Source organism: Argopecten irradians, chromosome 8, assembly GCF_041381155.1.
Source record: "Argopecten irradians isolate NY chromosome 8, Ai_NY, whole genome shotgun sequence".
Lineage (NCBI taxonomy): Eukaryota > Metazoa > Mollusca > Bivalvia > Pectinida > Pectinidae > Argopecten > Argopecten irradians.
The window spans coordinates 14,658,998-14,678,646 of NC_091141.1; positions in this window are offsets into that span (position 1 = coordinate 14,658,998).

Sequence of the window (19,649 nt, forward strand, 5' to 3'; positions counted from 1 at the left end):
ATTTTAATTTGTGCTGTGATTTCGAAGATAAAATATAAGATATAATATTTTCTAGCTATAAGTATAAGTTCTCACAATTTTATTACAGGCAATAGATTCTGGCAATATTCAGAGAGTTATAGCTAGTTAATATTATACAAAGTAATGATGTAATTTTATCACAAGTACAAGAAGTACAAAGTATTGTCTATCACAGTACATGTGGTACAAAGTATTACCTGTCACAGTACATGTGCACAAATTATTGTCTATCACAGCACATGTGGTACAAATTATTGTCTATCACAGTACATGTGGTACAAAGTATTGTGTGGCACAGTACATATATGTACAAAGTATTGCCTATCACAGCGCATGTGGTACAAAGTTTTGTCTGTCACAGTACATGTGGTACAAAGTATTGTCTGTCACAGCACATGTGGTACAAAGTATTGTCTGGCACAGTACATATATGTACAAAGTATTGCCTGTCACAGTACATGTGGTACAAAGTATTGTCTGTCACAGTACATGTGGTACAAAGTATTGTCTGTCACAGCACATGTGGTACAAAGTATTGTCTGTCACAGTACATGTGGTACAAAGTATTGCCTGTCACAGCACATGTGGTACAAAGTATTGTCTGTCACAGTACATGTGGTACAAAGTATTACCTGTCACAGTACATCTGGTACAAAGTATGGTCTATCACAGTACATATGTACAAAGTATTGTCTGTCACAGTACATGTGGTACAAAGTATTGTCTGTCACAGTACATGAGGTACAAAGTATTGTCTGTCACAGTACATGTGGTACAAAGTATTACCTGTCACTGTACATGTGGTACAAAGTATTGCCTGTCACAGCACATGTGGTACAAAGTATTGTCTGTCACAGTACATGTGGTACAAAGTATTGTCTATCACAGTACATGTGGTACAAAGTATTGTTTGTCACAGTACATGTGGTACAAAGTATTACCTGTCACAGTACATGTGTACAAAGTATTGTTTGTCACAGTACATGTGGTACAAAGTATTGCCTGTCACAGTACATGTGGTACAAAGTATTACCTGTCACAGTACATGTGGTACAAAGTATTGTCTGTCACAGTACATGTGGTATAAAGTATTACCTGTCACAGTACATGTGGTACAAAGTATTACCTGTCACTGTACATGTGGTACAAAGTATTGCCTGTCACAGCACATGTGGTACAAAGTATTACCTGTCACTGTACATGTGGTACAAAGTATTTTTTTGTCATTGTGCATGTGTACAAGGTATTGTCTGTCACAGCACATGTGGTACAAAGTATTGTCTGTCACAGTACATGTGGTACAAAGTATTGTCTGTCACAGTACATGTGGTACAAAGTATTGTCTGTCACAGTACAATGTGGTACAAAGTATTGTCTGTCACAGTACATGTGGTATAAAGTATTACCTGTCACAGTACATATGGTACAAAGTATTGTCTGTCACAGTACATGTGGTACAAAGTATTGTCTGTCACAGTACATGTGGTACAAAGTTATACCTGTCACAGTACATATGGTACAAAGTATTGCCTATCACAATACATGTGTACCAAGTAGTAAATACGAGTTGTAAAAGAGAGTTGTTCAAAGGATGAGCAGCCTACCTGATATTCATGTCCCTGACCACGTCTGTAAGGTATAGGTTTGTATTGTTATCTGTGAGACCTGTCAATGCCTCTCCAGTTTAGGCATACCAAAACATGTCTCTATCTACAGAACAGATAACAACCACTTGGAGATTAGAAATAGATATCTTACATACATACATTAGTATGTGAGTTATAGCCAAGAAAGGATCTACATCAATAGCATCTGTACATCTATCAAAAACCTACTGGTAAATGAATTAATTTCGATGTATCATTATCCTGGAATGGAAAAGTAAAGGAAATGGTATAATTATTCAGAAAATATGTGACAAAATAATAAAAAATCTACTATTTGTCCTTCCTCAGTATGTCATAAGATCAAGGCCTACATGGAACAGTTGCCAGGTGTTCACAGTTGTCCCTATGACTTTTGTTTGGCTATTATGAACCCTAGCTCTTTCCTGAGTTAAGCTATTTTGAGATACACACAGTTGTAGGAGATGACATGGAATTCCAATACTTTATTAAAGGAAGCATTCTAATTTCTTTTAATTTACTTTTAAGTGAGTGTGTCAATTTAAATCTATAAATCAATTAGTAATCTATATTTTCTGCACACAATGAAACATGTACTTTAATTTACATTAACATCCTTCAATTCCTTGATATAGGTGAACCACGAGTCCTCAAAAACCATTAATTTTAAAAGCAAATATACATCTTTTTTATCATTAATATACATATTGATGCAAAAAAGAAAATAATGCAAAATGTATTTATTTACACCAAGTCTATTTCCCACACCATTCATTTATGATTTTGTATTATTATTGGCATGATTTTAACATCACATGAATGATTATCTTTCTAGTATTCATTATATGTCAGGAATTTCAACACTTTTCTGATGCCTGTAATTAAAGCCAAATTATGTCCCTATAACAAAGTAAACAAAACAATCTTAATTATCATATCTGAAATTACACTACAATGTGACAGTTTTATTTCCCTGCTGATTATTTTATTATTATAATAAAGACCTTCCTGGTAATGACCTTCTTATGATAACCTTATTCTACAGTAATGTGAGGACTACATGTGTTTTATATCACACAGACTTCAGTGGTCACATGCTCCATAAATGATAACCTCATTCTGAAATTTGTTCATAATGGAGACCATTACATTACACTAAACTTACATTTTAACCAGGAAACATTGTAAACAATATATATAATCATGATATGCTATTTTTGTATACATGTAATTCTTTATATAAATCAGATCTAATTTTGTATAATTCTTTATATAAATCAGATCTAATTTTGTATAATTCTTTATATAAATCAGATCTAATTTTGTATAATTCTTTATATAAATCAGATCTTATTTTGTATAATTCTTTATATAAATCAGATCTAATTTTGTATAATTCTTTATATAAATCAGATCTAATTTTGCAGTCAAACAAAGTCAGTATAATAACATTCTCTAGTAAAGATTAAAAGTGTTTAAGTAAAAGATTCATATGTTTTTACTATACTGGTAAATAGAAAACTGTAAAAGGCTTTTAAGAATGCATTTCCCGATCTGAACTTTTTTCCACATTTCTTAATTATAATCAGATATTGTTTGGTGATGTCAATAACATAAAACTATGACTTTTGCTTCAGTTGGATCATAAGGACAATCTGAGGATTCCACAATTGCGAAGATACACAACACAAATATACATCAATATCCCAATACCAATTAATATGATATGTTAAGATGATTAGGGTAAACTAAGCATTACTTTGGGAATAGAGAAAAAATTAAGTTTTTGAATTTTGCGGAGAATTAATTAAATAAGACAAAGCAATGAAGATTTAAAAATTATTATTATTATCTTTATTTCCTCCAAAATGAAGAGTATATAATGATAATACAAATGCATATGAAAAAAACCCATATGATAACAGCATGAGGTAATATGTACAAAATTAGAGACAGAATAGGGGAAAAATACACAACATGGTTATTATAAATCAGAGAAAAAGAGAAGAGGGCACAATTCTCTCGGATATTTCTATATCAAATTATTTTCAATATTTATATATATTCATAAACGAGTAAGTTTTAATCAGTTACATATACTAATTGAACATCTTTCTAAAATTGTACACGCATGTCAATCTGAATTGTTCTATATTATAACATTCCAATGTATAGTCCAAGGGACCTCCTAATAATACATGTATTAGCTCAAAATCTGAGAGGGAGTATAAATATGAAATAAAATCTACATTTGTGATTGATACAATTGAACATATGAAATCATTTCTTATTTGTTCAGTTAATGAACAATTCAAAACAATATGACTAACAATATCAGTGTAAAAGTGTCCACAATAGTGACATAATATTACAGAATTTTTTAAAAGTACAGACACAATCATTTTCATAATATATCTTACATTTTCAAGGCAATTTGGATGACGTAGAGCTAGTTTCCAAAGGTAATGGGGTTTTCAACAATCATGTAATGATAAGAATCGTGTGAATTCTGCGTCATTTGACATTCTCAATTTCCAGGCATTTGTTTCATACATAGTTACAGATTTGTAGACTAATGCCTTCCAACAATATCTGGAAGGAAAAGATCCATCATTGAAAAATTTTAAGACATATTCATATAAGTTGTATTTCTTAAGTATTTTGGTAATGTCTGGAATAAGCCCGTGGCTTTTAATTTGGAAAAATGTGGGACAAAACCAAGATTTGGGAAAAATCATAAAATATGAAATTAAAGTTAAAACATAACGAATAAGATTCCTCATTTTCCAGTGTACTTCGTGTACTTTTCTGAAGCAAATTCACGAATATTAAAAGCCTTTACCAACTACATTGTTACGTTAATGCAATATTTTTGGACAGTCTTCAAGAATCTTTGATTTTGGGAAATTTAAGGCTTGAATCGGGAAAAGTTTAGAGGCTTTGTCATGAGGAATGGGGCCAAAATCAGTCTCAAATCATACAGAGAAAAAGCCTTGTGGTTTCATATCAATAACCAAGTTATCACTTTGACAGTAATTAGTAATAAATTGCAAGAAGTTGTGCATGATACAATTTATTGATGATATCTTTGTAGCTTTTTGTTATGAATATTGTATATGTTGAGTTTCTGTGTTATGTAAAATTAAAAAACAAAATCTATCTTGAATAAAAAAAAACCCTTTGCTATTAGAAATAGGCTATTAGTTTTGTCCACATACAATAAGTCATATAGGGTATATTTTAATACCAGCCATTTCACACCCTAAGGTTATTAGATTTGTTTAAATCTTATATCCTTGCTATCATATACAGTATTATTTCATTTCAGAAGTATGGCCCCAGTACTTTAAATGTAGGGTAAATATAGATCTAATTAGTCTATAAGATATTGGACACTGATCTTAAGCCCTCTCTATAACTGGACAATACTTAGAACTGGCACCTGCTGATATCCCAGGAATCAGGTGGTCAGCTTTATGTGAGATATTCAGATCATTACATTTAAATTAAGGGTCAAGGGAGAGGTCAGTTCATCAGCCTTTTATCGAAGACACTGGATTAAGGCCAAAAAGTGTGTATAGTCTTGACCAAGATCAGAACAGTTACAATATGTGTATAAGCTATCAAATACATAACATCACTTTACAAACTTGACCTGGCCATGGACTACATTAATGCTGGTGGTCTGAGTGTATGGTCAAGTTCAGAGCCATAGTCTGGTATGACTGAGGGTTCACAAGTCATTTTTGCATGGTTGAAAGTTAATACCATATTCGACCAAATAAGCACCCCATCCCTAGTTGTTTGGCTTCAATTTCACTTACTTCCAATCAGTGCAGACTGAAAATATGTATTTGTTTCCTTACCAATTTTTTAACAAATTGATTTATGACTTACTTTGTTCATGTAGAGCAATGTAATATTTGTTATGAAAGGTTATTCCAAATTTGTTTATATTAAGTGCCCCTTTATGGAAATTCAGTGGCTATTAGTGTAATTGCATGCTGATAGTTAATTAATACTTAAAAAGGCCAAAATTAAGGACCAATTCTTTAAATATAAGAAATGGATCCATCTAGTTAAATACAGAATCCTGGTGTAACAGCTCAAGGCATCCAGTAGACCCTTGAAGTATGCTTTTGACTACCAAAATGATCAGATTTGACTCTTGGAGTTTGAAGTATATGTCGAAGTTGTCATATGTTTTGGCTCTTCAGATTTTTGAGAAATTGTGATATACGACTTCTGAATCTGTTAAAAGTCAAGGGTCAACTGGATGCCTTGCAGCTTCTTTTCCCCCCCCCCCCCCCCCCCGACGAAATAGCAGTAAAATCATGTTCCAAGGTTATATTTAATCTCTTTGTGAATTTTATCAGACAATTTCTGACAAATAAAATTAAAGAAATGTAGCAGAGGTCCTTAGTTTGAGCCTCAATCAGCCTGGCTACTACATTTTCTCCACTTCTGTTATAGACTTGGTGCCCATGCACTAAATACTCACTGTGGTGGTATATATGTAACAGGAGAGGAGAAAATGTAGCAGCCAGACTAGCTGGGGTTCAAACCCAGGACCTCCTAACACTAGCCAGATGCTCTATCGATTTAGCAACCTGATAGCCATTGATGATCAGGTTCAGTCCGGTTCCGCTACACTATTAAGAGTATCATATGTCAATAATTCCAGGGCGAAGATGTTTTTAAGTGGAATTGGACCGATTCGATCATCAGTGACCAGGTAAATTGTACTGTATATATAGCTCAATCGATAGCGCTGTATGAGCATCAGGTTAGTGTTCTGGGGTCCGTGTTCGAGCCCTGTTCAGTTCTGGTCGCTACATTTTCTTCCATCCTGTTACATTGAAGAAGTATCTGGTTACTCATTTAATGATTCAAAAAAGGGTAATACGGTTTGATCTATAGAGTACACTTTTAATTTGCGTTGATCTGTTCAGATAACTTACATTGTATATGTACAATGTGCACATGGCAAATATAAGAAGTTACAGAAGTCTACAAAATGTTTGTTTTAAAGCACGTGTACATAATGTATGTAAATAATTTACCTACACTATATACACGTGCTTTAAAACCCGGCCACACCCCACATATCTAGGCCTACTGACTACCATGATTACTTGTTACAGCCTATAGCTACTGTGCAGTGCACATTAAGTTATGTAAATTTTAAAAACAGGTGCGATGCATGGATGTCAAATCTAGTTAAGTGCAACGTATCAATCTACACACAACACTTTCATTCAAGTATTGGCTGCTCTATTAAATAAATAACATTAGGCCTATTAGCATTAGGCTTAGTGTAGTTTTAAATACAATGTACACAAAAATGTAGGCCTACCTGTTCGGTCATGTCTGGCATCGACACATTAAAACTTTCTACATGGATTGTACGGGAGAATATATGATAAGAACATCATAATGGAACTACGATGAATCTTTTAAGACGGTAAAAGAATACTCACGGTATGTCAGACCGTCGTTGTAATGATCCATTATACACAATGTTTACATGGATCCAAGGACTCGGCGGCCATACTTTATTTTACTATTACGGGTCACGTGACCAAACAGGAAGTACAAGCACCTGTCTAACTAATGTATCGCTCGAGACTAAGAAAGCCGAAAACCCAAGAATTAATATACATACATATGTATATCTTTCTGTACAGATGAAGTGGGACAAAGGTGCAAATTGTTATATATTTTAATGATTAAGTCACTGAAAAGTCGTACATGTATTAGCCTATAATTGTAGACAATTTTTCCCGTTTCACAACTATAAATTGTTTTCACCAACAGAGAGTGGGAAAATTAAAAGTTGTACTTTTATGCAGAAACATTTTATGTTTCTGTTTTAGGATAGCATATGACACATTTTGTCTTCATAAAATTAACGTAAATTGTCTAGAATTATTTTTTTTTCTTCAAAATTGTGATGTATTCATCAAGAGTTATTATTAGGGGAAAAGCCAAGTGATAATACTTTGAAGCTGTTATTTAATCCTGGCCTAAACTAAGTTTAAACATATGTTATTACAAATTTAAATGATAAATAGTTTAGAGATTGAGAGAGAGGGAGGGTGTTACTTTAAAACATAATCTGTATGATATCTTTAACAATTGGAAGGTCCCAGGGCCTGTGTTAGGGCCTGTGTTAGAATAATTTAACGTTGCCCTCCCGATGAGTACACCAGGGATCCGTTTTCTATCCAAAACAATATCAAATATAAGTATACTTTATTGCAAATAAAATGACCTATTTTAGCAATGTAATGCTTTTTTTTACCAAATTAAAGTGTCACTTCTAGTGCTTGAACATCAAATACTTTTGTAATTATTTAGCACATCATGACAGCAAAATATGATGAATATTTGAAGTTATCTGTCATAGTGCTACATTATGAAACATGCACACTGCTTTTATTAATTTGGTCCATGGGTAAAATTCAAAAGTAGAACTTTGTAACAGGTCCTGTAATTCTGATTTTGTGTCACTAACAGGATGTGGTTGTAGCGCAGTGGTAGAAGGCGCAGGTATGTTTGGCTAGGCGATTGGATTAAGATCGTTAAGGCGTTCCAAAATAATGTTGTGTTTTAAGATGCATTTTTCCGTCTGAAAGAAAAAGATTGCAAGTCCGTATTTCAACCAATTTATTGCTTCAACGTGAACCTCCAATTGATATTAGAGCTGAAAATATCACCCAGATGTTTATGTTGGTTTGTAAAATGTTGCTTTCAAGTTCTAATTCTGTCTAAATCAAGTATTATTTAGATAAAAGATACACAGTTTGTTCAGGAATTAATTATACCAACCAGATGTTGTCTAAATATTCAAAGATTTGAAGTCACTGCTAAAGATTATGCTAATCTTTTGGTTTGATTAGTTTAACGTCCTATTAACAGCCAGGGTCATTTAAGGGCGTGTCAGGTTCACCGACCAGCGGTCAGTACCTGACAACTGCCCCATATAGGATTCGAACTCGCGACCCAGAGGTGGAGGGTTATATGTCGGTACATCTTAACCACTCGGCCACCGCGGCCCCGAATTATTTATGCTAATCGCAAGACAGGAAGAAGATAAGTTTTGAAATGAAGGTTGAGTGCATCTTCTTGGGAAAGACGGGATGCAGAAAAAAAGACATCTGCAATATATCGTTTAAATGTGTGGATTAACAATAAGGGATTTAGAATAGAACTTTGTTAAACCTCATGAGCAACATATATATGCGCTATATTGAAGCACATGATTTCGAAAAAGATAAGTTTATACAAAGATTTAGTGTCCTTTGGTGTAAAAAGTCCTTTTACCAAATTAAGTGCATGTTTTCTTTTTTCGAGAGACTAATTTTAAACACACAATAAAATGTATGTTATGTATAGTGAACGTACATTTCAATTAAAAAGACTTGGCAGTCTGTAAAACAAACAATGTCTTCGATGAAATGGAAAAAAATATCATACATGTACTTGTATGTGTGTATCAATGAAATATTTTAAGTAGATATAAAAATAAAATTGAGCATTAAAATGATCCGACTTTATGTTTTAAGATGAATTCTGTAATTATAAATGTATAATGAAGTTTGTATTGTATAAGATACAAAGGGATACTGTAAACCGTCGATTAATTCTAGCAAATTCAAATCCCATTTAATAGAAAAGAAATATTAGGGAAATCCGAATGCATCTCCGAATTTGTAGCTGAAAATACGAGTTAAAACTAAGAATATAAGTCAGTGATATTAGGTCAGAATCGAATGTTGTCAGTTAATTTGTCTGAGCTTTTCACGATATTAGATAAAACCTGATAAAACTACTACGAATCTACAGTCAATTTGGCAACACGTGGATTTGTTTTGACTGGACCTGTTTATGTACATTGTAAGGTTCAAAGAACGAAATAATTGAATTGAATGTTCATTGTACAATTGTACGTACATGTATGACCCAGCAGTCGGTCCTTTGATGCTCGCCGCCACACCTCGTTACTGACCTATTTACAGGTAACACGTCCATCGGGTGACACGACCAGATATGAAATGATCGATCGGTTAACACAACCAAATGTACAGTAATTTTTAATGTCGACTCTTTACTTATATCTGTATCTATATGGTCAGAGACATAGATAGTATACTATCTACAATGTACATTGTATGTCTCTGATATGACTTAACATTACATGTATCATAAGGAATATTTTACCCTTATGAAACCACTGAAAACACAATTTTGTTACAGTAAAAAGTTAATGGAAATACAAACGATTTCTACCAATCATGGTTTAGAAATGGAATCACAATTACATGTCAAGACCTGTTAAAATGTGTTTCTCCATATTCTTTCTTTATACATGATGGATTTTATGATATCCATGGTACAATAAAGAAATATCTTCAGTATCATGGATTTATATGCAGTGTTTAAAGTTTATTATAGTGTAAATGTATCAAATGAAAAATTATTTTATCCAATTTTCCCTTTAGTCTTGAAATGATATTTATCAACTATATATGGACCTCTTTAGTGGTCGATATGGTGTTCGTATATGACGCAGTGGTAGAGGTAGAATTAAAGACTATACCAAGGCGTTATAACACCATATTGACCGAATCAATGGTTATTAATATGTATATTTCCAAAAGAACTCAAAGTTTGGGTAGTACTCAATGTTTCTAAAAATGGAAACACCGAGTTGATATGCTATATATCGAACCTCACGTATCATGTATGTATTAAACAACGAGAAAAGAGGAAAATTGAAAGATATCTAATATTGAAAAAATAACGATAGAGTCCCACATTTTTACTTGTGCTTGTTAAAAATAATGCTGCTTACATTTATAACTGATCAATAAAATTGTGTAACCTCTTTGTTTATGACCAAGAAACACGAAAACATGTATACAATATACCCGTCATATCTACCAATTACTAAACTTTTGTGGCTTCAGGCCCGAATTTCTCACCATATAGTAATTATAAGAAAAATAAGAAAAAATAGCAAAATTGACGCCACAACTTGTTTAATTTTGAATCCCAACCATATAATGATGCCATAGATACAAAACAAATATGGTGTCCAATACATAGTTTCAAAGAGGAAGTAATTTATATGAAAATAGTAGCTATAGTTTACCTTTTTGGCCCTGCACCAAAGACCCCGGGGGTCTGCCCTATCATTTGTACAATTTCGAATCCCCACCCTATAAGGATGCTACCATTGCATAATGAGTGCTCTCCCATCCTTAGTTGCAGAGAAGAAGTCATTTATATGGAAATAGCCAAATTTAAAGTGACCCCGCCCTTCAGGCCACCTTGGGTCAGCCCCATCATTTGTACAATTTTGTATCCTAACCCTAAAAGGATGCTACTATTGCATTATGGGTGCTATCTCATGCTTAGTTACAGAGAAGAAGTCGTTTATATGGAAATAGCCAAATTGACCCCTTTTGACCCCGCCCCTCAGGCCCCTGGGGGTCAGCCCCATCATTTGTACAATTTCAGTCAGTAACCCATAAGGATGCTACCAGTCAAATTTTGTTGAAATCCGACCAGCGATTATAGAGAAGAAGTCGATTGTTGATGGACGGACAGACGACAGACGACGGACGCCACGTTATGGCATAAACTCACCTTGGTCCTTAAAACACCACATGGACGAAATCAAAGGTCCTTAGTTTCTAAATTAGATATACAATTCATTTGAAAAATGTCATAATATGTATAATATGTATATTACGTTAAGACCGGTGGCTAAAGGACGGCACTCTGAAGAACTCAACATTTGGGTAATGACGTCAATGAAAGAATAATAACTCAAGTTTCTAGAACTGGAAACACCGATGTGATATGCTATATATCAAACCTCATCTGACCATGTGAATGGGAACAGAGGAAAATCAGAACATATCTTATATCAGTTGTCTCTAAGATAATCCTCATTGTATGCTATGTGCTCTACAAAAGGAGACAATCAATCAGTTTTTCTAAGAATGCTCTAAAGTTCAGATTTTTAAGTCGATTTGGAAATTCGCTTAGATACTTTGTTTATTCCATTTGCAATTAAAAAAATATGCTTTCTGCATGATCGTAACGGCATTTACTGTATCAAACAATTGATAAAGTAATTCATTATTTGTTCTCTTCGACTGTTTGTACATTGTGGCATGTGTTAAGAAATGAGGCGTGTGCAGAGTGCGAAAGGTCAGGTTGATGTTGCGATGTTATCTAATTAATGAGAAGCTAAGTGGCTCACGTGCAAAGTTGATATGCACGTGCGGTAGGTATTAATGTGGAATACAGTTGTATATTGTGAAATCATTCGAGTCTTTGCGGTGTAGTACGACACATTTCGTTTCCTTTTCTTATTGTATTCTACCATGAGTGAATCGGAGGAAATTCCTATTGAGAAACACCAGATAAATCTGAAAAGGACACTTCGTGTATAAAAGAAGACAATTCCGAGAAGGCGGCCTAAAATGAAAAGACAGTGCATTGAAACTTAAAAGAATTGGTAACAAACTGTAATATGAGTCTAGCTAACATTTTTAGAATGAGGTAAAACGGTTTAAAGCTAGTATATTAATAATCCAAAATAAAAGGCAAACATAACTTCAAAGTAAAATAAGAAATAATTTTTATGGAATATATATTTAGACACTATAGGGCCTTCTTCAATCCAAAATAACACTAACACAACGTGTTCGTCTACATGTTTGTTTACATTTATTGTGCGCAAGTACGAAATGTCTTGGCTCGCTTGATGTTTCACATTTTTAGATAAAATGACATAGAAGCCGAACTTACAATTTTAGATAAAGTCCTGAAAATCCAATGCCGAAGATTTTTCGGATGTCACTGAAGAAAAACTTTATACGCAACAAATTAATCAGCCTAGCTGACAAGTCAGCTGCCGGCTGGGAAACTGTTCAGGAGTACAAGTTAGACGAGTTAGCTCTGGTCTCGGAAGTCGAAATACGTATTAGCAACGCGGAGTTCAGAGCGTTGAAAAACCTTAAAACTAAGAGGAGTGAAAGTGCCGTTCGTCAAAAGCTTTATGATCATCTTAACGTGTCTTCTGAGTTTGGACACCCTCGGAAACCCTGTGTCTAAACTCTACTACGCTCCGTTCATTCGATAGGTCGAAATTTCCGAAAAGACTTTTTTTTCGGGAAAACGTCGCGACTCGTATTATGTAACCCAAGGTAGCAGACCATAGGCTGACTAAGGTACATGTAGGTAACCGACGATGCAGGTTGGGAAAGATTTGTTTGTTCACTTGTTTGATTATTAAAACGTCCTATTAACAGCAAGGGTCATGTAAGGACGGCCTCCCATGTATGCAGTGTGTAGCGTGTGTGAAGTGGAAGGTGCCTGTTTTGGGAGACTGCGGTTTGTTCGTGTTATGTCTTCTTGTATAGTGGAACTGTTGCCCTTTCTATAGTGCTATATCACTGAAGCATCCTGCTGAAGACAACAAGCAACACATCCCACCCGGTCACATTATACTGACAACAGGCGAACTAGTCGTCCTTCTCCCTGTATGCTGAACGCTAAGCAGGGGCAGAAACTACCACTTTTAAAAAATTTGGTGTGTTTAGGCTAGGGGACAGAACCCAAAGCCTTCCCTATGGTTGAACGCTCATCTCAAGACCGTTAGGAATGACAAAGTGACCATAATATGTAGTTATTTATACTCTCTTGAAAAAAAATACAAACGGAAACGGAAGCTGAGACAGGGTCAAGGTCGAGTCCGATGACCCAGATAACACTTACTCAGGAACTTATGGATACCGAACGCAGATATTTCCGTAGAGGATTACGTTTCTATTTACGATAATGTCATCACAATCACAACGTTATCAGATCATGACATTGTAGAATCCGGTATGTGTACTAACGTCGACAGCGACTAGGATGACGATGATAAGAAAGAAATTAAACTGATACTAAGGCACGAAACTGCATCGTTAAACTAACAAAGTACATTCAGCAAAAACAAAACGTAAGTGATAATATTTTTGTCAGTCTTACTGCAATAGTTTTATCTGTCAGCAAAAAAAAAAAAATGTTGAAATTAAGAGACAGTCTCGCTTAAGCGATTTCTTTACAAAAATGACTGGGGAACGGACTGCAGTATCGAGAGTACGACATAATGTTAAATGAAATCAGTTTAAAACAAAATCCACATATGTAAATTGAAACAATGATTACATAATTTGTTTCTTGAAATAAAATCTTATTTTAATTTTCTCGTTGTCGTTGTTGATGGGCGGATCTGCGTCTAACAAGGGAATCAACTCGAGATGTACTACAAAAACGCCAAACCGGTTTTATTGAAACCCACTTATAATGAGCAAATTCATAGGGTCCCCTGAATTTCATTATATCCGGTTTAGACTGTATAGTGTGACGACACAAACATTATTTTGATACCGTTTAGGACAAAAAAGGAACCCTGTCATACACCTTTACTGGGCAAGTTAACTTTGGCCTAATCATAGGTCCTTGAGACCTGTAATATGTTTAAAACGTATTTCAAGGGTTGGCATTTATGTGGCTTCATATGATATTTATTTTTGATAAAATCGATTTGCGGGCAGATTTCATTGTACGTTAAAGATGTCCTTACATAGAATGTACATCCTCAGCGATATTTGTTGTTGTGTTATTAACACTGTCGGGAATCACGTGGTTTGAAGTGGCGATCCCACCAACAGACAAAATGTCTGACATGCAGAAAACCGAGGCGCTTCTGGAGAAACCAGACGGTAAACTTTCCAACTCAATGGGTCTAATGTATCAAGAACTGGCCTATAGACGTCGGACATTATTACCAAATATACCCATGTTTACATTTTTGCTCAATTTTGTGTCATTGTTGCAAACATTCCAATAATCGGAGAGTGGGTGAAGAAAAAAATCTCTCAATATTTCAACAACACGTCGCGTAGTGAAACCCACGAACGAAGTACGTTTAACTGTTATTCGACGAAAATAGTGATATAACCACTTGATTGATATGCGGTTAACTATATTATACAATGACAGAACATTTTGAGACAATTGGAATGTCAAGAAAGTCCACATTTGTCAATATCTATGAATGTTTTTGTAAATGGTGGGTGACACGAATAGGTCATCGTAGCAACAAGACGGTGGGTTACCACGCATTGCAGGATATTATTAAATAATTCTCTTAATTCCTGTATTATCTTTTGTCTGGTGAGAATTTTGAGGTGCGAACTGGTCCGTATGAACTTTTTATACATTGATGTACATGTATACATTGTAGGCCAATCTGTACTAAAGTTGGGTAATTACAGTAACTAAGATTTAGACGTAATTGTTTTTAACATCCCATTAACATTGTTAAATAAGTTAAGTATTTATCATTTAAAACAATAAACTAAATACATTGTGGTTAAAAAGGAAGTATCAGGTGGTCATTTTCAATTTTGGTGAAGACTAATATCATTTTACGACATATCGTACATCGGCGTGATGACTAGCCTATACTAGCTATATCTAGTAAACATGACGAACGTCAGACGATACAGTAGGCCACAGGGACCTGACACATTTTTTTAACCAAAAGTATACATATATATATTATAGTCAAATAATTACTAAATATAGTTTACTGTTGATTAAAAAATTTCGTGCCAGGGTGCTATGCAGTTAGCTACAATTCTTGCAGCTGTCTTTAGCAAAGAAGGATAAAGTTGGTGCATTTGTAATGTGACACAAGAATAAAGACAAATATGAAACTCATAATTCGGTTCTACCTGTCTTTTTAGGGCCTATCAAGGAACTTTGATGACTCCGTTAATATTAAATTTAACATGCCGGAGCCATTGCATATATGTTCTGTCTAGGAATGATTATAAATTGGACATATGTGACTGAGTGATCAGCTGATGATATGCTTGTATATATATTTATGTGCTGAACATGATTCAACATCGATATCCTCATGATCATGCAAGTTTGTCTAACGTTATCAGAATCAATTCGAGCTTCTAAAAGATGACAGTAAATAGGCCTAAAGTTAACGTGTACATATAGATACGTGTACATGTATATATATACTTATGCATCTTTACAAATTTATAATCTAAAAATACAAATGTACAAAGTACTGAGTTACCCGCTCCTAACTTCATACAGTATGTACTGTACATGTACAATTGATGTGCACTCACATGGCCGTGCATGTCCAATGTACATATAGCCTATATTCCATAAATTATCATTTCTCTTGATACTAAAGCCAGGACACTACCGTAGGAACAGAAGGAACAAGCTGACATTTTTTTTTCTGAAGTAGATATTTCATGAAAAAAATTAAGGAGCTAGATTTCAACAATTTAAGATTCCTATATATAGTAGTAGAAATACAGTCATTCCTGGAACATAATACAATAATTGTTTCGGTATATTTTACAGAATGGCTTCAAGCTATGTTCATGTTCCACTTACAGATGTAGTAGGATCAAATACTCTTCATAGATGGAAAGGACGTCTTAAGGTCCTCTACAAAACTTGTTAGTTAATGACCCTGGAGTCTCACGTTTCCCCTGGGGAAGGGGTTAAGTGTACTATAGTTTATATTGGAAAAACACATTTTTGGTCAGTTTTTGGTCATTTGTAATAGGAAATGAATATGTTGTCAGAAATACCAGTATGAAATGGCCATTGAATCCTATTTACAAATTTACCATGACTGACCCCCATGGGCCTTAGGGGCGGGGCCAAAAGGGATCAATATGGCGACTTTCATATAAAGAACTCTTCTCTGACACTTAGCGTTGACTAACACTTGTAGTCATATAGCATTGACAAACACCCGTAGTCAGATGGTATTGATAGCATCATTATATGGATGGGATTCAAAATTAAACAAATCGTCGGGTCATGCAAATTTGCTATTTCTGATTGTAAAAGTTTTTTTAATAATTATTAAAAAAAAAAAAATTCAGGCCCTCTGAGCCTCTTGTTCACGTTATTTATTATATGTTGAGAAATAGAAATGCAATTTATACGAATGAGCTGTACCACTGAGCATGAATATTGTAGATATATAAAGAATTACACATATTCGTGCGGGCGGGATACACTGATCAAAGTAGATGTTGGCGAGCACTTAAAAAACTGCCCATGTCTCTTACTATAGTATCACCGCTCATTAAAATTTACTAACACTGTAAGAATCATTGTTTGTATTTATAACTAGAACTTTGAACATATTAAAATGCACTGCTGGTACATTAAATAACTCTTGCAAAATTCAACACAGTGAATATTTCTTCAAAACACTTTAAACATTTAAGTCTGTCTCTGGAGACTGTTCATTTCGGAGTCGTTTCGGTTTTACCAAGTCTAATTTTGTTCTTAACTTGCGACCAAATAACAGTTCTGCGGGTGATAGACCTGTATTAGTCTGCGATGTTGACCGATATGAGAGGAGAAGACGGATCAATTCAGTCATGGTATCGCCACCAAAATTGACCATCTTTTTCATACCCTCTTTGAAGATTCTAACTGACCGTTCAGCTAATCCGTTTGTAGCAGGGTGATGAGGTGAAATGAGAACGTGTTTGATTCCGTTCTCTCGCATGAATGTCTCAAATTCCTCACTGACGAAACATGGACCGTTGTCAGACACGAGTTTCTCCGGTAAACCGTGTTCCGCGAAAATCTGACAAAGTTTACTGACAGTCACCTGTCCGGTTGCGGCCTTTGTTGGAATGACCTCCAACCACTTACTATAAGATTCAACAACGATCAAAAACATTTGTCCTTGGACCAGCATATTGGACGTGTATGCGCGTCCATGGCCTCTCAGGCCAATCCCACGAGTGTAATGGGGCCACTGGTGGTGCAGGTCGCTGTAGCTGACATTCAGTACATGCCTGAACTCGTTCTTGAATATCAAAGTCTATGCCTGGCCACCACACATGACTACGGGCTAGTGCCTTCATACGCACGATTCCTGGGTGTCCTTCATGTAAGAAGTTCAACAACGCAGCGCGTCCTTCTTTAGGTATTACTTCGCGGTTGCCCACCATCATGACAAGAGTTCAGCTCTCCTGTTGAAATATGGATTTGTGTCCTCATCAACGCGTATGTTCCATCCATTTTGTACATGTCCTAGTTCGCGACAAAGTACTGGGTCTTGCTGTGTCCATGCTTGGATTTGCTCAAATGTAACTGGAGTAGTTTCCAAATGTTCTAACAATAATATGGTCTCCCCTGGAATAGGGATGCCGACTGTATAACTTAAAGCTTTGTCCTCAGCTGTGCTCCATTTCCACTTGATATCTTTAGCTAGCAAAGCGTATAACTGTGCTCATCTGGTGCTTAGCCGAGGCAAGTAGCACGAATAGTAGTTCAACATCCCTAAAAATGCCTGTAACTCCTTCACGTTGGATGGAGCAGATGCATCCTTGAATGCCATGAGCTTGACCTCAATAGGTGGCATGCCCTCACTATTTATCCGGTGTCCGAGATATTCAACTTCCCTCTGAAGGAAAGGGCACTTGCTTCTTTTTAGCCTCATTCCAGCTTTCTCCAAACGTTTGAGAACTCGTTGTCCAAAAAATTTCATTTCGAGTTGTAAGAACGTTTTATGTATGATTTTTGTCATTCGGACCCAAAAATAATACTTCGTATTATCCGAGTTCTTCGAGTTTTCCGAATTCGAATTATCCGAGTTCTTTAAACAAAAATAAAGAGGGAATTCGGCCGGGACCAGCAAAATACTTCGTATTTAGCCGGGTTGTCGAATTATCAGAGTTCGTATCAACCAAGTTCCAGTGTATATAATCAAATCATTACATGTTTTCATGTAAATACATGTTTTCATTACATGAAAACAAAGTTTGAAGAGATATATTAACTACAATGTATTTTATCAAGAGATGCTAATATACTGGAAGGTTCAATATTGGTCTACGTGATACACTTTTCATTGAGACTCTACATGAAGATAGTATTAAAGTCAAGTATCACAGCCGGTATATCAGCCCAGGGCCCTGCAGGTAGGGCGTTAGGATTGTACCTGCTGCCCCTATTGCATGATCGTAAAAGGCGACTAAATTTAGGATCTTATCTTTTCTCTTTTTCCTTACTGACTTTATGTTTCCTAATGCCTCCCTTGGCACCGCCTCACTTTTGGCCTTGAGTTGAACGTTCGCCCCTTTGAGGAAGGCTTTGGGTTCTGTCCCCTGGCCGAGACACACCGAAGTCTATAAAAGTGGTAGTTTCTGCTCCTGCTTAGCGCTCAGCAAACCGGGAGTTGGACGACTGTAGTTGTTGTACAGAGTTGTCAGTATAATGTGACCGGGTGGGTTGTGTTGCTTGGTGTCTTCGGCGGCATGCTTCAGTGATATAGCACTATAAAAACGGCAATAGTTTCACTATACAAGAAGACACTTCACGAACATACCACAGTCTCAGATAACAAGCACCTCGCACTTCACACACACTGCATACATGGGAGGCCGTCCTTACATGACCCTGGCCGGTAATAGGATGTTGAAATAATTAATTAAACAATAATAAGAAATTCAGACTGCCTGATCACACGGCCGCGGCATGACCAAACGGAGAAAAGTCCGATTTCCTCCGGATCTGTAGGATTTTAGATCATTTATCTTTAATCATGATTTTCCCGTTTTCAGTATTTGCTTACTTTTAACAAGGTTTCTCGCGATGTTAGCTAGTCGACCGCGGTAATTGGTGAGGTCCTCATTAACTGAGACTGCCTTGAATTGATCATTGGAGCGAAATTCACGACTGAATTTCAGAAGGGAGAATTTCGCGTCTACAGAGCTCAGACGCGCGATGATTTGCAGCGGTCGATTCTGGCCTGGTTTTCAAAAACGATGAGACCGCTCCAGAACCTGGGGAGGGAGATCCACTCCGCACTCTTGGACTTCCTTCAAAATAGTCTCGGACGTATTTTCATCATTTTGTTTT